Genomic DNA, 26,358 nt, shown 5'->3' with positions numbered 1-26,358 from the left:
ATGGCGTAGATGATGGAGGCTTCTTGTTTGCTGATTTCTTGGCCTTCTTCTTCTTGGGGGCCGATTACTGCACCGTGAGACAGGCTTCTTGCCCTACTTCACTCCTGCATTCAATCAACATAGGAACTTTAAACTCCCAAAAAACAAACTTCATAGTTCATACAAATGTGCTACCCTACATAATGAAATGTACTCAGAAACTACTTAGCCTCCTCTGGAGGAAGCTCCCCCTCGGGGTAGTCTATCCACCATGGGTGCACTATCCAAGTGTCCTTGCCCCCATAGCTCGTCAATCCACTCCTCGGGGTACAATTTTGTCTCCTCTGTCCTCAAACTGCACCCATGCGTCTGAAGGGTGGTCCAAAATATATACCCGATTACACACACTACTTCTCCACCACCTAATACAGAAACATTAAAATTCTCTAACAAAACAATAAAATAACAATAACAACTTCTCCACCACCTAATGCAATAAAATAACATTAATAGTATTGTGGCATGCTACTACATACTTGTATAAGAGGCATCGTGTTGTGCATGGTAAGTGTGGTTGTTGGTCAGGATCCAAGGTGGCATGCATTTGCCCTTTCCACCTTACGAATGCCTTCTCAAAGTGAGTCTTCCTGAAAGCTTTGAGGGCACCCATGATACCTACCCCAGAGTCCAATATGGCTCTCTCGTACATGCCGACTAATGAGGTGAGCTCGTCTCCAACTTTGTGTACAGTTATAGCGTGTACTCGGTCAATTGGAACCAATACACGTGATGATGTATCCACATGAAGAATGCTCTATCAGATAAAGGAATCTGGGCATCCCTCATAAAAAAATCGCCACCCACTAATATGTTAAGGAGCCTACATTTCATGCATTGCAAACTAGCGGTATGTTTCTACTTACGTATAAAAAATACTTTAATGCACTGAAACAGAGTTAGAGATCTTACTCTCCATTTGGAATATGTGCCCGGCTAGCTTGGGAGTAGTGAATTTGCTAGCCTTTTCACCCCAATCCTGGTAGGAGATTAATTTATTGGAAAACTCTTTGCCACCACAGTCGAGGTTGGCAATTTGTGCCAGCTTATGTCCCCTCTTTGTAAATAGCGCCTCTGTCTCCTTCAGGGCATCTTTGTAATTCTTGTCAAACATTTCTACATTCAAAAAGTATTTTCTACTCCCTCACTCAGGCAAGCGAGTGACCTTGGCTTGGTACCATGTGGCATCAAACTTCGACTACAATACATTTATGTTTAGGAAACATATTTCAAAATCAAAACATGGCTTTATTGTGTTCTGAGAACGAGGCACACACATACCTTGAAAACCGATTATGAGAGGAGTGCCATGGGAAGCTTCAACCACTTTGATCTGTTAGGTCCCCGATAAGTAATAGCTTTCTCAGCCCATGTATGATCCACATCACTGAACTTTATTGTGGTCTGAGAACGAGGCATGCACATACCTTGAAAACTAATTGTGAGAGGAGTACCATGGGAAGCTTCAGCCACTTCAATCTGTTAGGTCCCCGATAAGTAATAGCTTTCTCAACCCATGCATGATCCACATCACTGAACTTTGACAACAACAATTGTGGATCGGTAATGCCCACACACTGCACCATATATATATCATGTGCCATTGTGTTCTACATATGAATGGTAGTGACCCTGGCAATTTCAGATGCATAAAATATAAGGTAAATGATGAGATATAAGAGTGTTATTCATTTGAATCACCAAAAAACAAGATACAATCCACTTACTTGTTATCATGCACAGCACCAACAAGAACTCAACCTCCTCCTCCTTAAGGAATCACAGAAATACAAGATACAATCCACTTACTTTATCATGCACAACACCAACAAGAACTTAGCTTCCTCCTCCTTAAGGAATCGGACCACTCTACAAATCACCTTGGGCACCTTATCTCTTTCAACTCAAGTGGTTTTTGCCCATTCCTATCATGCTTTGAGTTGATGGTTTCCATCCCAGACAACAAACATCTTCCCAACCATGTGTTGCCTTCCTTCCATTTGCTCTAGTATCGTGTCAAACTCTAATGACAATGATAGGTTGTGACTGACTGCACTTCGACAATCAAATGGAAAGGTCTCTTGGCCAGGGAAACCCTCAGAGGCAATGAATGTCGCCATTATCGACTGGTATGTGCTCTCTTTGATACTTTTAATTAACCCTTGATGGAATCCTCATTCGTACAGATTGCTGGGTTCACAAGGAGGCGACAAAGCGGCACTCTAGGAAGGTGGTTATGGTTATCAACAACCAAGTGGTCCTCCACCCAATTCGTGGAGATGTGTCGATCAACCACTTGGCTAAAACTCTCATTTATGGACTCCTCTTCTTTAGCAATCATGGCACTACTTTTGGTAACACGATTGTTGCCGGGTGTTGTAGGAGCAACCCTCACAACCAACTGCAATGTAGATGTGTTGGTCACCTTGCTTGATGTGGCAACTTGTGACATGCCCACATCTTGCGATACTGCGATCTTGTCTTGATTTTCGGTGAAGCCCTTGGATTGTAAATGAAAGATCCATGTCCCCTCCACGCAACGAATTCAGAGGTGCTAGCAACAGCGAAAGTAGCACTTCTTGCACGGGGCAGGGTCCCTCACTCGAGGCATCGCCCGGATATCCGGACAAGAGACTAGTCCCTCGGTTCTTCCAACCCAGAAAAACTTCCCTCGCCCAAAAAGCACGGGCGATTCCTCCAGGATATTTTTACTCTAACGTAGTCAAGAGCCTTAACTAACTGAACTGATCTGACCGAACCCGTAAGTATCATAGTCATATCAAGGAAAAGACTTGCACTTGGATCATAGAGATCAACGCTTTTTTCCTCATTGAGAGGCACAACCGTTGATTCTTTTCCATAGAACAATTTATATGCGGGATTTACTTCATCTAACATACCATAATCATTTTAGGGATCCATCAGTCCAGCCTAACCCCATCCAGTCCCGTGGGTTAGCCAACCGCCCAACCACTGTAGTGATGGGATCTATTTAAGAATTTGGTTAGGTTTTTTCTCGGGTACTAGGGAAAAGAGTTCCCAGGTCCCTTAGCCGGATATTCATGCAAACTTAAAACTAGTCACACCACTTACACACCCAATATGAAATTGCCTTTTTCACAGATTCAGCTGTCTTTAAAACAATATTTTAATGAAACTATAGTATCATTGATGATAATCTTCCAAAATATCTGGTTGAACCCTAATTTTTAATTTTTTCTTCATCGGTGTACTTATGGCATCATTGGCAACCAGAACGCTCACCACCTGTCCACTCAGGGGCCTTTTCAATAGTTCCAAGCTCATAGTATCCGGAAATATATTCACTTATAAAAATCAAAATGGAATCTCCATCGAAGATCAGTAAGATCAACCAACAGATTCATATAAAAGAGCCATGGACTCATCCGTTGAGGACCAGCAAGGTCAATCAACCAGATCCATGGCCGGATTCAGAAGACAACTCTTACTCCTTGTTCCAATAATATCTTCCACGATGTACGTATGGGTATCTTTGGCGACTCAGAGCCCGAGCACCGTATGGTTTGCACCCTCTAGGATCCTTCTTCGCAAGTCACCTAGTGCTTCACTCATAGGCCGCTTCCTTAGTCCCTCATCCACCGTATCGAAAGCTCACCATTTAAATCGAACAAAGGCTGGTCAAGACCTCTGCCGACCTTGCTACGCGAGACGTCCTCCGTTGACTCTCCGTCAGCTGTTGCAACTTTATCAGATAGGTCTCCCACGACCTCATTCACAAGACGGTCAAAATGCTTCCCCAGCAATTTTGACATAAAACAATCATTTAAAAATAGGTCATAAATACAGTTTTTATAACGAACTCTCGTCTTTCCACATTGTTCCACATCAATCCTCATTTATTTCATAAGTATTCCCATTCTCATCACATCATTTTCCATCTCATCACATCTTTTCCATCTCATCACATCTTTTCTCATTTATCCACATCAGATCTCATCCACTCGCATCTACCCATATCCACATCTTTTCTCATTTATCCGCATCAGATCTCATCCACTCGCATCTACCCATATCCACATCTCATCACATCATATTCATTCACATCACATATCACATCTATCCCAATTTACATCACATCTCATTCACTCATATCCCGATTCACATGACATCACATCTTATTCATTCACATCCCAATTCACATCACATCACATTTATTCACGTCCATCACATTCATTTACATCACATCCATTTACATCCATCACATCACATTCATTCATATCCATCACATTCATTCATTCATATCCACCACATTCATTCTCATAACCATCCCATCACATGCATTCTATCCACATTATATCACATCACTTCTATCCATATCATATCTCATTCATACACATCTCATCTCATTCATCCACATCCATCCAATTGTTCACATGTACGACTACTCACATCTATCCATACATTCATATTTATCACTTCACATCCACATATATTCATGTCACATCACATTCTTTCACATCCACATCCACATCCATTCTTCACATACACATTCACATCTATTCTTCACATACACATTCACATCCATTCTTCACATACACATCCATATCCATTCTTCACATACACATTCACATCCATTCTTCACATACACATCCATATCCATTCTTCACATACACATCCACATCCATCCATTCATTCACATCTATCTGATTCACATCACATCTCATCACATCTATTCACATCACATTACATCCATTCATTCATTCACATCACATCTCATCACATCTCATCACATCTATTCACATCACATTACATCCATCCATTCATTCACATCTATCTGATTCACATCGCATCTCATCACATCTATTCACATCACATCTCATCACATCTATTCACATCACATTACATCCATCCATTCATTCACATCTATCTGATTCACATCTATTCACATCACATCTCATTTCTATGCAAGTTTTCAGTTTGATTTTCTTTTGAATACAAAGAGTATTTCTTGAATCAGTATCCCTAAAACTTCTTGATCGGAGTTCTGTATTTCATACCACAATTTCTCGAATTCTATAACCTTGATCCACAGATCAATTCGAAGGGTCTCAAAGTTAGTTTTCAGATTTGGCGAGAGTTTTGAGTGTATTTTTCTAAACTGGTCACACCTTCTTTCCTCAAAACTGAGGAAAGAGTTTGGTCTTGGTCATAGTCTGATTCAAGGTTCGAGTCGGATAAGATTTTTCTTGATCTATCTTTCTCGAAAAGGTTTGATAATTCAGTTACTATTTTACTGAATTTCTTTCTTTGAATATTCACTTATCTAATTTCTAAATTAGTTACGAATTCCAATGAGGAATAGATTAATCATTTATCTGAATATTTCGATCACGATAGATTTTTTGAATTCTCTTTTTACAATCCGTGTGAATATAAAACGATAGAAATTTCTCTCTTAGAGTATTTAATTATTCATTTATCAAATACTCATAGAATTTAAGAGAATTTTAATTTTGATATAAAAATTCTTTATGCATCTATTTATGCATAAAAATCAACTTCGTTGGGAATAACTCTTTTATTAAAAAAAATCCTTTTATACATCTATTTATGAATAAAATCAAATTTAATAGGAATAACACTTTTAAAATAAAAAGAATTTCTTTATGCATCTATTTATGCATAAAAATCATTTTTTATAAAAATAATGCTTTTATAATAAAAAAATTTCTTTATGCATCTTTCTATGCATAAAAATCAAATTTAATGAGAATAACACTTTTGTAATTAAAAAATTCCTTTATGCATCTTTCTATGTATAAAAATCAAATTTAATGAGAATAACACTTTTGTAATTAAAAAATTCCTTTATGCATCTTTCTATGCATAAAAATCAAATTTAATGAGAATAACACTTTTGTAACAAAAAATTTCTTTATGCATGTTTCTATGCATAAAAATCAAATTTATTGAGAATAACACTTTTGTAATTAAAAAAATTCCTTTATGCATCTTTCTATGCATAAATATCAAATTTAATGAGAATAACACTTCTGTAATTAAAAAAATTCCTTTATGCATCTTTCTATGCATAAAAATCAAATTTAATAATTAAAATCAGTGATATCCATGCATATTCATAGGTGAATATGTACATGGAGTAATTAGAATATTTCTTTTAGATGCAAAAATGGTGGGAATTACTCTTTTGGAATAACATAAAAACAAACTTTCTTTTCCACAAAATTCTGGAAAATTTTGCCATAACCTCCTATGTATGGCTGACCATTTCTCATTTTTATCACTCTTTATTTAACTTAAATTAACCCAAATTAGATTTATAGAACTCTAATCTACACAATTTTCTAAATTCAAGAGAGTAAACAATAAAAAGAGTTCAATTAATCCTTTAGTTAATCTTTCTAGGATTGAGAAAGATTGGAATGTAAAGAGAAGAAGGGGGTGGCCTTTTTATTAAAGCCATAGCATTTGAATTTAATTCAACATCTGCAAAACATAAAAATTAAGAAAATCATAGATTCTTTATTAAACAAGTAAGAAAATTAGCTTATATGGAGTTCTCCTTTGGCTTGAGGGATTGAGGGTTCTACTCTTGTTTGAAGCAAGAGTGGCCACCAATTCACTTTTTGGAGAGGATTAGGCCAAAAACAATTGAATTATTAAAAAATTCAATGTAGATGGCTCAGGATCATGAGCAAAGTAACAGTGCATAAACACCATTAAGCTTTTACAAAGGAGGAGGCTTCTATTTATAGGAAAAAGTGAGCCTCTAACCAAGCAAATTGATTCTAGAATTTTCTAGATCAATTTGGTCAATTTTTGACCATTTTCGGGTCAGTTCAGCTTACTTTTTGGATCTAGTTTTGAAATAGGAGAGAGGAGAGATAAAAATATCTCATTTTATTGATTAAAAATTGGGGGTAATGATGAGAAAAAGGTGCCTACTTCATGAGGGGAGATCCCCACACTGAGGTGTCAAAATTCAGTTTTTTAATTCTTTTCTTTGGTCCTTAGTCCACTCTTCATCTTATGTGAGCATTTACTCATTTTTGGGGGGGTTTTTCTTTTATTCTTCAATTTATCTCCTCCCTACATTTGGATTAATCTTATTGGTCCATAGGAACCTTAGTTGGACCATAATCCAAAAATTTCTGAAAATGTGGACCCTTAGGCTAAGGTCCTTTATACCTATTTTTAATTAATTCTAATTGCACATTGGAAAGTTCTTTTTGAATTTTTGTTTCAGGGCAAATCATTTTAGACACTAGGAGGATTTTTATATCCAAAAATATCTCAATTTTGAATTACCTCCCTCTAGACATTTTCTCTCTCCAGGCCAAAATAGGGTAAAACAAGATCTTTCTTTTATTTTAGAGAGAAGAATAATTATAAGATCAGAAGGGGAGGTTCTTATACCTGCACACCTCAAAAGCTGGAGGGAGGAATCTTACATCCCACTCCACTTAAAAAAAACGTGAGATGTCCTCATCTCGCAAACAATAGGACAACTCTTTCCCTTAAGATCTAACTGATTCTGGGGTTCCATATAGTTTGGTGAACCAATAGAATCCTGGGATAAAGATCCCTTATATAGAACTCATCACATGAGATAACAATTCTTTCAGATTATATCATTCATATCCGTAACACAATAATGGTCCATTAGACCAAAATTTCCATATGAACATTCCTCAATGGGAATTTCAATTATTCAGGTTTTTAATTTGTCATCCCTTAACTTGATCCACTAGGTCAAGTGTTAATAGTAGCAATCTGTCAGCACAATCCACTAATCTCATAGTAGTGATTTGCTGAAGTCATTATCGTCATTCCAGTTATGAACATCATCATAGGGACTCGTCCCATTCATCCTCATTGTGGTTTTGCTCAGCTTATCGCTTTTCAACCCTCGCTTTTCAACCAAAGTTCAGGAATCATCATTTTTTCAATCAAAATCCAATTCAACTCATCAGTTCTCAACCAGAATTTTAAAATCATATCAACCACATTCGAATTCATCATCTGGATAGCATTTTTGCTTATAATTTCAAGGTCTTAGATTTACTCATATATACTGCCAGTAAAGAGCTACAGTTATACCCTCGCTATATACGGGTAGTCATGGTCCTTGGAATTATAAGGTAAATACCATCATGTCTAGGCCTCAAGCAAGTCAGGGATTCCATGCAATTGCGGTACTTCCATCTGAAGACCCAATTACTAAATTATGAATTTCAGTCTGAATATCAATTTGTATGAATTTCATCACACATTTTCAACTTTTTACTGATACTTCATAAAATTTTGACATTTTTGGCTTCTTGGTTGATTCACTTTAACCAATTCGCTCTGATACTAGCTGAAAGAACCCTGTCCCCTCCGCGCAACGAATTCAGGGGTGCTAGCAGTAGAAGTAGCACTTCTTGCGTGGGGCAGGGTCCCTCACTCGGGGCCTCACCCACCCACGAATATCCGAACAAGAGACTAGTCTCTCGATTCTTCCAAAACCGAACTCGAAAAAACTTCCCTCCCCCGGAAAGCACGGGTGATTCCTCCAGGATATTTTTACTCTAACGTAGTCAAGAGCCTTAACTACCTGAACTGATTTGACCGAACCCGTAAGTATCATAGTCAGATCAAGGAAAAGAATTGCACTTGGATCATAGAGATCAACGCTTTTTTCCTCATTGAGAGGCACAGCCATTGATTCTTTTCCATAGAACAATTTTCATCCAGATTTACTTCATCTAACATACCATAACAGAATTGAGTCTCATTTTAGGGATCCATCATTCTAGCCTAACCCCATCCAGTCCCGTGGGTTAGCCAACTGTCCCAACCACTATAGTGATGGGATCCATTTAAGAATTTGGTTAGGTTTTGTCCCAGGTACCAGGGAAAAGAGTTCCCAGGCCCCCTAGAGCCGGGATATTCATGCAAAGTTAAAACTAGTCACACCACTTACACAGCCAATATGAAATTATCTTTTTCACAGATTCAGCTGTCTTTAAAATAATCTTTTAATGAAACTATAGTATCATTGATCATAATCTTCCAAAATATTTGGTTGAATCCTAATTTTTAATTTTTTCTTCATCGGTGTACTTATGGCATCATTGGCAAACCAAAACGCTCACCACTTGTCCACTCAGGGGCCTTTTTAATAGTTCCTAGCTCATAGTACCCAGCAATATATTCACTTATAAAAATCAAAATGGAATCTCCGTCAAAGATCAGCAAGATCAACCAACAGATCCATATAAAAGAGCCATGGACTTATGCGCATGGACTTATGCGTTGAGGACCAGCAAGGTCAATCAACTAGATCCATGGCCGAATTCAGAAGACAACTCTTACTCCTTGTTCCAATATCTTCCACGACATACGTGTGGGTATCTTCGGCGACTCAGAGCTGCCTGAGCACCATATGGTCAGCACCCTCTAGGATTCTTCGTAGGTCACCTAGCGCTTCACTCATAGGCCACTTCCTTAGTCCCTCATCCACTGTATTCGAAGCTCACCCATTTAAATCGAACTGAGGCTGGTCAAGACCTCTGGCGACCTTGCTACTCGAGACGTCCTCTGTTGACTCTCCGTCAGCTGTTGCAACTTTATCAGCAGATAGGTCTCCCACGACCTCATTCACAAGACAGTCAAAATGCTTCCCCACCATTTTTGATATAAAACAGTCATTTAAAAATAGGTCATAAATACAATTTCTATAACGAACTCTCATCTTTCCACATTGTTCCACATCAACAATCCTCATTTATTTCATATGTATTCCCATTCTTATCACATCATTTTCCATCTCATCACATCTTTTCTCTCATCAGATCTCATCCACTCGCATTACCAATATCCACATCTCATCACATCATATTCATTCACATGACATATCACATCTATCCCAATTTACATCATATCTCATTCACTCTCATCCCGATTCACATGACATCACATCTCATTCATTCACATCCCGATTCACATCACATCACATCTATTCACGTCCATCACATTCATTCATATCCATCACATTCATTCATATCCACCACATTCATTCTCATAACCATCCCATCACATGCATTATTCTATCCACATTATATCACATCACTTCTATCCACGTCCATCACATCCATTTACATCACATTACATTCATTCATATCCATCACATTCATTCATTCATATCCACCACATTCATTCTCATAACCATCCCATCACATTCATTCATATCCATACACACATCGACTAGAGTATACTATACAGGTACGAGACTGCAAGTATGTTGCGAGGCCACGAAGATTATTTTTAAGAAGCATGATACATCAGTACTCCAGAAAGAACAACAGAAGTCACAGAGTGCAGTGTCATTGAGCGCAAGGTGAATGAAGCAATGTGGGCAATCCAAAGGACATACATTGGAAACAAGGTCACATGCAACGAAATGCCTTGTGGGGGTAAGAGGTGTGGGCAACACGTAGCAAGATCAACGAAGGGTGTACCTGAACCATCTTTTGAAGGCTATCGCAAGCACCCTAATGGTCCCATTAGACAATGGATGTAATTTTACCTTGACCTCGTGCTTCATTGCTATTTGTGGACACCAACATAGACCCAAAGACCAATCCACCACCCAAGATAGGAACTAACCTCACAGACGAGAAGGTATATTCATTATGGGAAGGTGGATACCGGGTGGAGAGCAAGAATCCATAAGGTGTTATGCCCACCCCATCGAGTAGCGGTGGGCTACAAGGTTCTTTACAACTGCAACTTTCAAAGAACCACCATGAGTCCACTACTAACACAAAGGCATGTGGCTTAGGTATGCAAAATTGCATGAGTCAAGTACTGCATTGTCGTTTATTAGAGGAAAGCGGGGAAAAAAATGAAGGCTTCTTTGAAAATGAAAGCTACGGCGGTAGAAGAAGTGTAGAGACTGGAGCACAAGTATGAAGTTTTCAAGATCGAATCGTACGGGGATGATGCACACGTGGGAAAATATGATGTGCATGTGAAAGACGAATCGTGTTGTACATGTCTAGATTTTGCAGATAGAGAATCTAAGAAGAATATGTATCTTGCATGCAAGCACTTGTACCTCATTTATTTGCGTGTGCTAGGCTTAAACTAGAACGAGAATATGTTCACCCACACCAACCTATCCTATATCGGACCTTGAGCTTTATAATGCCTTGTCTCGTAGGAGAACCTACCCTAATTTAGACAATTGAATGCATGGATTATGACCTGTAGTATTTTAGAAATTTTGTAACCTCTATGGAAGCAACCTCATTGTAGAGGGTTCGATTGTGCAATATCTTTCTCCCCCCCTCCCTCTTCTTCCCCCTCTCGGTATAGGTTGTGCATTTTCAAGCAGGTATGGTATTGTAGATCGTGGTCATCTATTGATGAATCGTATTCACATTATGAGCATTAAACGGTTTGAAATCTTACAGAAATGAGGGGAACGGTGAGCTAGAGAAAGAAGAGAGGAAAGGTGCTCCACAATACACACAATCCCTTATTAAAAATTGCATGTATAATCATGAGAGATAATGGATGGAGTAGCTCTGAAAAGATTGCATAAATCATGAAGCTTACACACAAGTTTAATGGAGAGGGCAATCCTAAAAGACATCTCGATGTCTTTGATTAACTTTGCGAGGCCTTAGGTGAGAGGAACGAGCTTGCAAAGACCAATGCCTTTAGCCTTACACTAGATGGCAAGGCTGGTGATTGGTATCGGACCTTGAGAGTTGAAGAATGTCAACTTTACCAGGCTTTGGCAATTATTCCTAAAGTAGTTTGTGCGTGAGGGAGATTTGTGGATTGTGGCTTCACAGTTGCACAAGGCTGAGAGAGAAGAAGATGAGTCAATGAGAGATTTTATTAGTTGTCTCAAGCATTTGAACTCTCGTTGTGCTCTACATGAGAGCTTCTCCAACAATCAATCGCTCGATTAATTTATCCATGGGCTTAAACATGAAGATATCCATAATGGTTTGGTCATTAGAGGTATCACCACTTGGGAGGACATCACAACTAATGCCATCAAACTTGAGGATAACTTGATGTGATAAGGGGATTGAGAGGTTTAGATTTTAAGTTTGTTGCATTAGTAGAGTAGCCAATGGTCATAGCACCACCATTACGAAACCTGTAAAGGTAATACCTTAGTGGAAATGACTTGGACTAACTTCTCAAAAGATCTCTAAGAGGAAATGAAGGCTAGAAAAGCTTCAGACAATGTGCACATGTACCCAAGGAGAGAACTTCATTGGTGTTTCATATGCCACATCAAGGATATACCACCAATGAATGTCCAATTTTAAGAGCTCGAACAATGGTAACTATAGCTTTTGTAGGCGCTATGGTCACGAAGCTTGAGATTGTTAAACACGTCTATAGGCTACAACACAATGAGACCACAACTAGCCTTGCCAACACTGCAATAAAAACCAACCCTAAGCCCTGTAACAAATCAAGCAATGGTTATGCATCCCACGTAACAACTCATATGAAAGGGCATGCATAATGCACCTAATATACCATCGTCACACATGATTGGGCTTGGCTAGTGTTGCTCTTTATGGTGCCAGTGTGTTGCCTAACGGCCTCACTTTTTGTAACACAACACAACTAACACATGAAGGTGAAGGCTAAGCCAACTTTGGAGTGACTGAAATAGAAGGTAATATAGAAGCTTTATATACTTCTTGTGTTCTTACTCTCTCTCATTTATGTTACTCTATCTTGCCATCAACTATTTCTTCCATTGTGCATACTCCCCATAATTTTGACATGGTATCAGAGCCTTGCAAAGGCTAAGTTCCCCTTCAATCTGCTCTTCTTTCTCCCTCACTATCATAAGCCATTCACATCCTCATCAAGAAGAACGGTGGTAGAAGAAGGTGAGAAGCAAAAAGGTGTCAGGAAGGAAGGCAACAAAAGAGCTTTATCAAGAGAAGATTCCATCATCATCAACAAGTTTTTGAAGCTTGGAAGAAGAAGAAGATGATCCTCATCACTCATCAGTCTCAAGAAGAAGAAGAAGAAGAAGAAGAAGAAAAAGAAAGAAGAAGAAAACACAATTATGATTTTTTTCAGTCAAGAAATTCTATCAAATTTTTTCGTCAATCTGGTTCCGTCCATCGACATTTCTCTTTGGAGCCTTGGATACTTGAAGAGAGGAAGCATTGGAGATTCTTTACAAAGTTCTTGGGATCTAAGACTCTCATTAAGGAGGTGGAAGACATAAGCAAGACGTAGCACGTCTCTCTGCAGTTCTATCAGTGTTTTCCGTCTACCGGCCATCATTCGTCATCTCACCATGTTTTTCCATCGCCATTCAAGTTCATAGTCCTACGTCTTGAGTGTGGTGGCTTTTGCTTATGCAATAGCCGTGTTGCTGTGGTAAGCAACACCTTGGGTTGATACAACACATGCAACACAACGAGTAGCTGCAGTAGCGCCGGCAAAACGAATGGCGCATTAAAAGGCAAGCGCAGTCGCACGTTTTTCAACAGAGAAAAAAAAATGCTATTCTAAAAACTTTTGCATTTTATCTCATCTAAAGTTTTTTTAAAGAAAAAAAACCACTCTCTTCTTGAAACCTTTCAAAGGTGTTTCTTAAAACCTTTATTTCCAAGGTTTTCTTTAAACTTTTTGCTCTAAGGTTTTTCACCTGAGCACTCAAAGGTTTTTCTTCCCTCATTTCTTTCAAGCTCAAGGCAAGCGGATGAAGAAATTATTATGTTTGCCATTCTCACTTGGAAAGTGCAAGGCATGCACATCGACACATCAAGCATGAAATCCGATTCTAAACTTTTTTGACGAACTCATGTGCATGGAAGTCATCAACCATATTGTAATGGAGTTAGACACTGCCCTTGTGTTGATAAACAAGTGGTACGACCTCTCCTAAATCAATGTTCGCCTTGGTGTATGTATTTCTGTATCATGATGGAGTGAAAGGTGGAAGAAAGAAGCATATTGAGAAGCACATGCATAAGCTATTAAAACATGGGTGGTAACTTTGTGTTAGTCTATGTGGCAGTTGGACTAAGAAAGCTAGCATGATTGGAAGGAGACATGTACGTATGAAGCATGTCTACCACGAGAAAAGATTGGAGAAGCACGAAGATGTAACCAATGAAGCCAAGGTAATGAAGAATGGTACATCCAAATTCCACTTAAGATTGTCTGTTTTTGCAAGAAGATAGTTTCATCAAAGCGAAGGAGCAACAAGGGTGGTGCACGAAGCCATTATGGAAGAGATGGCACCAAAGATGTTACTAAAGTTGAGGAGAATGTTGTAAGTTCCTCACATGATAAGCAACTCTTCTAGTTGAAGAGTGAAGCATGTTTGATAGAATTGGGAGTGAACCACATTTCTCTATAACTTATCACTTTTGTAAAAGCCGAATTTATAAAGGCTACCCACCTTGTCATCTATCCTATGGTTGAGAGGGGGTCATTTTGTTCTTGTATGTCCAATGCTCACCTTGCTCCATGTTTGGCATTGTCCCATTGTGGCATTGAGAGGGGATGTTGAAATATATGATGTACAAGTGGTAAAGGGTGAGAGAAAGAGGTCATGTAGGTGTGAACACACCCCAAATAAAGTGGGCATGTGGGTAGAAAAGGGATCTAGGGTCGGCCCAACCCTAGCCCTTGGTGAACCCTATATAAAGGGCAGGAGACCTCACTTTTTGTAACACAACAAAACCAACACATGAAGGTGAAGGTTAAGCCAACTTTGGGAGTGGCTGAAATAGAAGGTAATATAGAGATATCTATACATCTTGTGTTGTTTCTCTCTCTCATTTATGTTGATCTATCTTGCCATCAGCTATTGCTTTCGTTGTGCATACTCCCCATAATTTTGACAACATGGACCAGCACGCTATCAAGATTGAGCACACAACCATCTCACATCATGCATGCCCCTCTTTGGTGGTCATCATTCATTAAATCATAGCAAAGCAAAGCAACATATGGTGGTCGTCGTTCATCAAACCACAGCAAAGCAAAGCTACATATGGTGGTCATCATTCCTAAAATCACAGTAAAACAAAGCAACATATGGTGGTTGGCATTCATCAAGCGCAGCAAAGCACAAAGTAGTGTATAGCACAGCAAAAGCCACTGGGGGATCCACAAAAACTAGTGGGTTAGTAGAGTAGCAAAGTTAGTGGCCATCTCTTCAAGTGTAGTAAAGCCTTAGTTTGGTGCAGAGCGTAGAGCTTGTTGGCCATCTGCGGTCAAGCATGTAGAGCTTCAAGTGGGTGTGGCTTTCATTAGAGGCATAGAGGAGAAGAGCTTAGCGACTATCCTCAAGTAGTAACATAGAGTGAGCAGTGGAGCAGCTATCAAGCCGCCCACCATGGCAGCCGTCATCTAGATGAAGAAGAAGAAATGAACATCTTAAAAGAAAATTGAAAAAGAAATAGCAAATCGAAAAAGAAATAACAAGTTATTTAAATGATGCCAAGACTCTCCAACCAAGAACATCAGTATGTGTAAGATCCCACTCTTCCCACCGAGCAACGGATTCAAGATACTGGCAGCGAAAGTAGCACTTCTCGCGCGGGACAGGGGTCCCACATTCAGGGCCTCACCCACGGATATCCGGATAAGAGACTAATCCGTCGGTTGTTCCAAAACCGAACCCGGAAAAACTTCCTTTACCGGAAAGCACGGGTGATTCCACCAAGAAAACTTTTTACTCTAACGTAGTCAAGATCATTTCTGATCAAACTGATCCAATTACATCTTCAAGATACTTGATCAGATCAAGGAAGAAACTTGCACTTGGATCATTGGGATCAACGCTTTTTTCCCCATTCAAGAGGCACAGCCGTTGATTCCTATCCATAGAACAATTACTGTCCGGGATTTACTTTATCTATCGTAATAACAAAAGTTGAGTCTCGATTTACGGATCCATCAGTCCAGCCTAACCCCATCCAGTCCCATGGGTTAGCCAACTGCCCAACTATTGTAGTGATGGGATCCAATTTGGAATTTGGTTAGGTTTTGTCCCGGGTACCAAGGAAAAGAGTTCCAAGGCCCCCTAGCCGGAAGTTCATGCAAACATAAAACTAGCCACACCACTTACACACCCAATATGAAATTGCCTTTTCCTTAGCATCAGCTAACTTTAAAACAATCCTTTAATGAAACCATAGTACCACTGATCACAATCTTCCAATTTATCCAGTTGATTCATAATTTCCCATCATTCCTTCATCAGAGTATCTATGGCATCATTGGCAACTAGAACGCTCACCACCTGTCCACACAGGGGCCTTTTCCATAGTTCCTAGCCCATAATACTCGGAAATATAATCATTTATAAAAATCAAGATGGACTCTCGTTGAAGATCAGCAAGATCAACCAACAGATCCATATAAAGAGCCATGGACTCATCCATTGAAGACCAGCAAGGTCAATCAACCAGATCCATGCCCGGTTTCACAAAACAACTCTTACTCCTTGTTCCAATATCTTCCTCGACGCACGCGTGGGTATCCTGGGCGACCCAGAGCCCGAGCACTGTATGGTCAGCACCCTCTAGGATCCTTCGCAGGCGACCTAGCGCTTCACTCATAGGCCGCTTCCTTGGTCCCTCATCCACCGTACCGAAAGCTCACCATTTTAATCGAACCGAGGCTGGTCAAGACCTCGGTCGACCTTGCTACGCGAGACGTCCTCCATTGACTCTCCGTCAGCAGTTGCAACTTTATCAATTAGGTCTCCACGACCTTGATCACAAGACGATCAAAATGCTTTCCCAGCATTCTTGACATAAAACAGCCATTTACAAACAGTTTACAAATACAATTTCTATATTAACTCTCATTTTTCCACATTATCCCTCATATAATCCACATTACTTATTCCACATTCCATTTATATGTGTACTCATCCAATCACATCATTTTCCATCTCTTCACTTCAGATTCCTTCACATCACATATCATATATTCACATCCATACATCCACATCCACATCCACATCCACATTCACATCTACATGCTTACCTCCATTTTCACATCCTCATTTATACATCCGCATCCTATATCCACATTCATACATACACATCAATATCCACATCCATACATCCACATCCACATGCATACATCCACTATCACGTCCTCATTCATACATCCACATCCACATACATACATACATCCACATCTACATCCACATTCACATACATCCACATCCACATTCCCATTCACATCTATACATCCACATCTACATCCACATACATACATACATCTATATCCACATTTCCATTCACATCTATACATCCACATCTACATCCACATACATACATCCACATCTATATCCACATTCACATACATCCACATCTATATCCACATTCACATACATCCACATCCACATCCACAGTCCCATTCACATCTATACATCCACATCTACATCCACATACATACATACATCTATATCCACATTCCCATTCACATCTACACATCCACATCTACATCCACATACATACATCCACATCTATATCCACATTCACATACATCCACATCTATATCCACATTCACATACATCCATCTCCACATTCCCATTCACATCTATACATCCACATGTACATCCACATACATACATACATCCACATCCACATTCCACATTCACATCTATACAGTCACATCTACATCCACATTCACCTCTATGCATATACATCTTCATGCATACATCCATTTTCACATTCATACATCCACACTCATCTTCATGCATACATCCATTTTCACATTCATACATCCACACTCCCATCTCCACATCCACACATCCACATACATACATCTCTTATCGCATCCTATCCCTTCCCATATCTATTTATAGAATATAAGGGAATTCTTATATTTGATATAAAATTTCTTTACGCATCTAATTATGCATAAATTTCATTTAAGGATACTAACACTTTCGAAATAAAAATCAACCTTTTATGCATCTTCCTATGCATAAATTCATTTTAAATGAGAATGACACTTTGAATTAAAATTCAATCTTTTATGCATCTTCCTATGCATAAATTCATTTTAGATGAGAATGACACTTTTGAATTAAAATCAATCTTTTATGTATCTTCTTATGCATAAATTCAATTTAGATGAGAATGACACTTTTGAATTAAAATCAATCTTTTATGCATCTTCTTATGCATAAATTCAATTTAGTAGGAATTACACTTTTAGAATAAAAGAATTTCTCTTATGCATCTAATTTATGCATAAAATCTATTTATGATGAAAATCACACTTTTAGTATAAAAATATCTTTTATGCATAACTCTATGCATGAAATCCAATTATGATAAAAGTAACATTTTTACAATATAATAATCATCTTTTATGCATACCTCTATGCAAGAATTTCAAATGTGATAAAAGTAACACTTTTACAATAAAATAATCATTTTTTTTCATATCCCTATGCATGAAATTCAATATGCTAAAAGTAACACTTTTGATATAAAAATTTATCCATTATGCATACTTCTATGCATGTAAATAAAAATGATAAAAGTAACACTTTTGATATAAAAACTTATTCTTTATGCATAATATAAAAATTCAATTTCTCCATGATTATAATGAAATTCTTTCAATTAATCTAGGATGATAATTCCTAGAATATGGTAGGAAGTCCTCTTTTTATGCTTTGAATGAAATTATTTTATGCATAATTTTTATAAAAATTTTGCCATAGCTCCGCTGCTATGACTGATAAATCTCAATTTTTCTAAGGGATAAAGCTTATCATTAAGGAAATAATTAAAATGATCTCTAATTGGATCATCAATACATAATGGATTGAATCATCAATACACATAAACTAAAAGCATAGAAAAAAGCCATTAATTTGGCCTCAAGCATAGCTTAATCTTGGGTTAAGAAAAAGCTTTATGAAAAGCTTAATTTGGATTGAGAATGGGTCATGAGTATGACCATTTCTTGAGTGAGAGAGAGAGATTACATAAAAGCCATTAGAATTTAAACATAAATGAAAATTAACTTCAATAACATTTATTAAATTATGTAACTCTTCACTACTATTCACCAATTAACTTCAAGAGCATTTAAAAAAACCATACCAATTAAGCTTCTCAAGCTTGAGAGGGGTTGAGAAGAGAGAAACATTGAGAAATTATAGAAAAGATCAATATTCACTAATTACCTTACAAATTGCTTGATTCTTTGTTCACGGTAGAGGCCCCCAACCAATCAATTGGTTAAGTATGTTGATGGAGCCACTAATGGGGATTGAAGAAAGAGGGAAGCTCCAAAAACTAGTGAATTATTAAATGAATTCACAGTTCTTGGCTTAGGTGGAGTAGAGTAACGATGCATAAACACTATATATTTTTCAACAAGGGGGAGGCTTCTATTTATAGGAAAAATTGAGCTCCTAACCAAACAAACTGATTCTAGAATTTTCTAAATCAGTTTGGTCAATATTTGACCATTTTTAGGTCAGTTAAGCTAACTTTTTGGAACATATTTCTATGAAATACATTAAGAACTTTGAGATGAGGAGGTAAAAGAAGCTTGTAGGCTAAGTCACCTACTTTCATTGAATTCAGATATAAGGCTCACAATATCTGGGGGATAAGTTCTTATACTCCCCAAGAGATAAAGAACTTCTTTTGGGCCGTACTCGAATGAAAACCAAAACCTTGGTATCCAAAACACCGATTTTCACTTCTGAACTCATTGTTCTGAATCCTTAAAACAGCGTGACTCCTGAGAAGTATTCTAGGAAAAGGGTCTTCCTTTTTTTAAACAGAATCTTTCTTTTATTTTAGAGAGGGAATAATTATAAGATCAAAAAGGGAGATTCTTACTCCTGTATACCTCGAAGGCAGGGGAGGAATCTTACATTCTACCCCACTTAAAAAAGTGCGAGCTGTCCTCATCTCGCCAAGTAGAGGACAACTCTTTTTCTTAAGATCCAATTTATTCTAGGGTTCCTTATATTCTGGTCAACCCAACAGAATACGGGGATAAATATCCCTTATATAGAACTCATCATTAAATAACAATTCATTTCAGATCATATCATTCATATCTTTAACACGATAATGGTCCATCAGATCAAAAATTTTTCTTTCTGAACATTCCTCCCCACGGGAATTTCAGTCAAGCAAGTTTTCAATTTGTCATCCCTTAACTTGATATACCGAGTCAAGTGTTAACAGTAGCACTTTGACAGCACAATCCACTAATCTCATAGTGATTTGCTGAAATCACTATCATCATTCCAGTTATGAATATCATCACAGGGACTCGTCCCATTCATCCTCATTGAGGTTTCGCTCAGCTTATTACACTTCAACCAATTTTCAGGGATCATCATTTTTCAATCAGAATCCAAATCAATTCATCAATTCTCAAACAGAATTAAAAATCATATCAACCACATTCGAATTCATCATCTGGATAGCATTAACGCTTATAATTTCAAGTCTTAGATTTACTCGTATATACTGTCAGTAAAGAGCTGCAGTTATACTCTCGGTATATACGGATAGTCACGGCCCTTGGAATTATAAGGTAAATACCATCATGTCTAGGCCTCAAGCAAGTCAAGGATTCTATATAATTGCGGTACTTCCATCTGAAGACCCAATTACCAAATTATGAATTTCAGTTTGAATATCAAATTGTATGAATTATATCACACAATTACAACCTTTTTTGTGCTTCTTGATAAAATTTTGACATATTTGGTTTCTCAGTTGATCTTTATTAGCCAAATGCTCTGATACCAACTGTAAGATCCCATTGTTCCCACCGAGCAACGGATTCAAGATACTGGCAGCGGAAGTAGCACTTCTCGTGCGGGACAGGGGTCCCACATTCAGGGCCTCACCCACGGATATCCGGATAAGAGACTAATCCGTCGGTTGTTCCAAAACCGAACCCGAAAAAACTTCCTTTACCGGAAAGCACGGGTGATTCCACCAAGAAAACTTTTTACTCTAACGTAGTCAAGATCATTTCTGATCAAACTGATCCAATTACATCTTCAAGATACTTGATCAGATCAAGGAAGAAACTTGCACTTGGATCATTGGGATCAACGCTTTTTTCCCCATTCAAGAGGCACAGCCGTTGATTCCTATCCATAGAACAATTACTGTCCGGGATTTACTTTATCTATCGTAATAACAAAAGTTGAGTCTCGATTTACGGATCCATCAGTCCAGCCTAACCCCATCCCAGTCCCATGGGTTAGCCAACCGCCCAACCACTGTAGTGATGGGATCCAATTTGGAATTTGGTTAGGTTTTGTCCCGGGTACCAAGGAAAAGAGTTCCAAGGCCCCCTAGCCGAAAGTTCATGCAAACATAAAACTAGCCACACCACTTACACACCCAATATGAAATTGCCTTTTTCTTAGCATCAGCTAACTTTAAAACAATCCTTTAATGAAACCATAGTACCACTGATCACAATCTTCCAATTTATCCAGTTGATTCATAATTTCCCATCATTCCTTCATCAGAGTATCTATGGCATCATTGGCAACTAGAACGCTCACCACCTGTCCACACAGGGGCCTTTTCAATAGTTCCTAGCCCATAATACTCGAAAATATAATCATTTATAAAAATCAAGATGGACTCTCGTTGAAGATCAGCAAGATCAACCAACAGATCCATATAAAGAGCCATGGACTCATCCATTGAAGACCAGCAAGGTCAATCAACCAGATCCATGCCCGGTTTCACAAAACAACTCTTACTCCTTGTTCCAATATCTTTCTCGATGCACGTGTGGGTATCCTGGGCGACCCAGAGCCGGAGCACCGTATGGTCAGCACCCTCTAGGATCCTTCGCAGGCGACCTAGCGCTTCACTCATAGGCCGCTTCCTTGGTCCCTCATCCACCGTACACCGGAAGCTCACCATTTTAATCGAACCGAGGCTGGTCAAGACCTCGGCCGACCTTGCTACGCGAGACATCCTCCATTGACTTTCCGTCAGCAGCAGTTGCAACTTTATCAGTTAGGTCTCCACGACCTTAATCACAAGACGGTCAAAATGCTTTCCCAGCATTCTTGACATAAAACAGCCATTTACAAACAGTTTACAAATACAATTTCTATATTAACTCTCATTTTTTCACATTATCCCTCATATAATCCACATTACTTATTCTACATTCCATTTATATGTGTACTCATCCAATCACATCATTTTTCATCTCTTCACTTCAGATTCCTTCACATCACATATCATATATTCACATCCATACATCCACATCCACATCCACATCCACATTCACATCCATACATCCACATCTACATGCTTACCTCCATTTTCACATCCTCATTTATACATCCACATACCATATCCACATTCATACATACACATCCATATCCACATCCATACATCCACATCCACATCCGTACATCCACATGTATACATCCACTATCACGTCCTCATTCATACATCCACATCCACATACATACATACATCCACATCTACATCCACATTCACATACATCCACATCCACATTCCCATTCACATCTATACATCCACATCTACATCCACATACATACATACATCTATATCCACATTCCCATTCACATCTATACATCCACATCTACATCCACATACATACATCCACATCTATATCCACATTCACATACATCCACATCTATATCCACATTCACATACATCCACATCCACATTCCCATTCACATCTATACATCCACATCTACATCCACATACATACATACATCTGTATCCACATTCCCATTCACATCTATACATCCACATCTACATCCACATACATACATCCACATCTATATCCACATTCACATACATCCACCTCCACATTCCCATTCACATCTATACATCCACATCTACATCCACATACATACATACATCCACATCCACATTCCACATTCACATCTATACAGCCACATCTATATCCACATTCACCTCTATGCATATACATCTTCATGCATACATCCATTTTCACATTCATACATCCACACTCATCTTCATGCATACATCCATTTTCACATTCATACATCCACTCTCCCATCTCCACATCCACACATCCACATACATACATCTCTTATCGCATCCTATCCCTTCCCATAACTATTTATAGAATATAAGGAAATTCTTATATTTGATATAAAATTTCTTTACGCATCTAATTATGCATAAATTCCATTTAAGGATACTAACACTTTCGAAATAAAAATCAACCTTTTATGCATCTTCCTATGCATAAATTCATTTTAAATGAGAATGACACTTTGAATTAAAATTCAATCTTTTATGCATCTTCCTATGCATAAATTCATTTTAGATGAGAATGACACTTTTGAATTAAAATCAATCTTTTATGCATCTTCTTATGCATAAATTTAATTTAGATGAGAATGACACTTTTGAATTAAAATCAATCTTTTATGCATCTTCTTATGCATAAATTCAATTTAGTAGGAATTACACTTTTAGAATAAAAGAATTTCTCTTATGCATCTAATTTATGCATAAAATCTATTTATGATGAAAATCACACTTTTAGTATAAAAATATCTTTTATGCATAACTCTATACATGAAATCCAATTATGATAAAAGTAACATTTTTACAATATAATAATCATCTTTTATGCATACCTCTATGCAAGAATTTCAAATGTGATAAAAATAACACTTTTACAATAAAATAATCATTTTTTTTCATATCCCTATGCATGAAATTCAATATGCTAAAAGTAACACTTTTGATATAAAAATTTATCCATTATGCATACTTCTATGCATGTAAATAAAAATGATAAAAGTAACACTTTTGATATAAAAACTTATTCTTTATGCATATTATAAAAATTCAATTTCTCCATGATTATAATGAAATTCTTTCAATTAATCTAGGATGATAATTCCTAGAATATGGTAGGAAGTCCTCTTTTTATGCTTTGAATGAAATTATTTTATGCATAATTTTTATAAAAATTTTGCCATAGCTCTGCTGCTATGACTGATAAATCTCAATTTTTCTAAGGGATAAAGCTTATCATTAAGGAAATAATTAAAATGATCTCTAATTGGATAATCAATACATAATGGATTGAATCATCAATATACATAAACTAAAAGCATAGAAAAAAGCCATTAATTTGGCCTCAAGCATAGCTTAATCTTGGGTTAAGGAAAAGCTTTATGAAAAGCTTAATTTGGATTGAGAATGGGTCATGAGTATGACCATTTCTTGAGTGAGAGAGAGAGATTACATAAAAGCCATTAGAATTTAAACATAAATGGAAATTAACTTCAATAACATTTATTAAATTATGTAACTCTTCACTACTATTCACCAATTAACTTCAATAGCATTTAAAAAAACCATACCAATTAAGCTTCTCAAGCTTGAGAGGGGTTGAGAAGAGAGAAACATTGAGAAATTATAGAAAAGATCAATATTCACTAATTACCTTACAAATTGCTTGATTCTTTGTTCACGGTAGAGGCCCCCAACCAATCAATTGGTTAAGTATGTTGATGGAGCCACTAATGGGGATTGAAGAAAGAGGGAAGCTCCAAAAACTAGTGAATTATTAAATGAATTCACAGTTCTTGGCTTAGGTGGAGTAGAGTAACGATGCATAAACACTACATATTTTTCAACAAGGGGGAGGCTTCTATTTATAGGAAAAATTGAGCTCCTAACCAAACAAACTGATTCTAGAATTTTCTAAATCAGTTTGGTCAATATTTGACCATTTTTAGGTCAGTTAAGCTAACTTTTTGGAACTAGACTTGAATGAGGAGAGAGGAGAGATGAAATATCTCAATTTTTATGAGTATAAAACTCATTCAAGCATGTGAAATATGCACCTCCTTTAAAGAACTCCCCTTCCTTACATATGTGTCATAATGGAATCATTTTAATATTGCTCATAATTTTTTACTAATAAACCTTGTACATTTTCAACTCTTCATCTTATGTGAGCATTTACTCATTTTTGGATACCCAAAATATCTCATATTTTTAATATTGTTCATAGTTTTTTACTAATAAATCTTGTACATTTTCAACTCTTCATCTTATGTGAAATATGCACCTCCTTTAAAGAACTCCCCTTCTTTACATATGTGTCATAATGAAATCATTTTAATATTGCTCATAGTTTTTTACTAATAAACCTTGTACATTTTCAACTCTTCATCTTATGTGAAATATGCACCTCCTTTAAAGAACTCCCCTTCCTTACATATGTGTCATAATGAAATCATTTTAATATTGCTCATAGTTTTTTACTAATAAACCTTGTACATTTTCAACTCTTCATCTTATGTGAAATATGCACCTCCTTTAAAGAACTCCCCTTCCTTACATATGTGTCATAATGGAATCATTTTAATATTGCTCATAATTTTTTACTAATAAACCTTGTACATTTTTAACTCTTCATCTTATGTGAGCATTTACTCATTTTTGGATACCCAAAATATCTCATATTTTTAATATTGCTCATAGTTTTTTACTAATAAATCTTGTACTTTTTCAACTCTTCATCTTATGTGAGCATTTACTCATTTTTGGGTATCTTCTTTTACAAATTGGATTTATCTCCTCCCTACACATGGATTGATGCTATTGGCCCATAGGAACCTTAATTGGACCATAATCTAAAAATTTCTGAAAATCTAGACCCTTAGACTAAGGTCCTTTATACCCATTTCCAATAAATTCTAATTGCACATTGGAAAGTTCTTTTTGAATTTCTGTTTCAGGGGAACTTATTTTAATAAGATGAGATAATTTTCTATCCAAAAATATTAAAAATCAGAATATTCTCTCTTTAGAATATTTTCTCTCTCTAGGTTAAAACAGTTAGAAACAAGGTCTTTATATTTCTGAAGAGGGATTGATTACAGGGGAAGATACTAGACATCAAAAGGGGGGTTGGGGGAGGAATCTTACAGTATGACTTAGCCCACACTCCTGCTCTTACGTAACTTTGTCCTATCATTGTGGACATCACACACATAAAGAAAGAGAGAGAAAAAGAAAGATATATTAAGCATCTACTAAAGACCCAATGGGCCTATGAGACCAAAGTGATTCAATAATGTGTGTGTGTGTGTGTGTGAGAGAGAGAGAGAGAGAGAGAGAGAGAGAGAGAGAGAGAGAGAGAGAGAAAGAGAGAGAGAGAGACATAGAAAAAGAGACACATACATAATTTGAAATGATGCAGACTCTCCAAGGATAGGAATGAGACTTTATCCCATATCCTCCTAGAGAG

This window comes from Cibotium barometz, chromosome 30, assembly GCF_041138505.1.
Source record: "Cibotium barometz isolate CiBa-2024 chromosome 30, ASM4113850v1, whole genome shotgun sequence".
Lineage (NCBI taxonomy): Eukaryota > Viridiplantae > Streptophyta > Polypodiopsida > Cyatheales > Cibotiaceae > Cibotium > Cibotium barometz.
The sequence above is the reverse complement of the archived record's forward strand: the minus strand, read 5'-3'. Positions refer to the sequence as shown.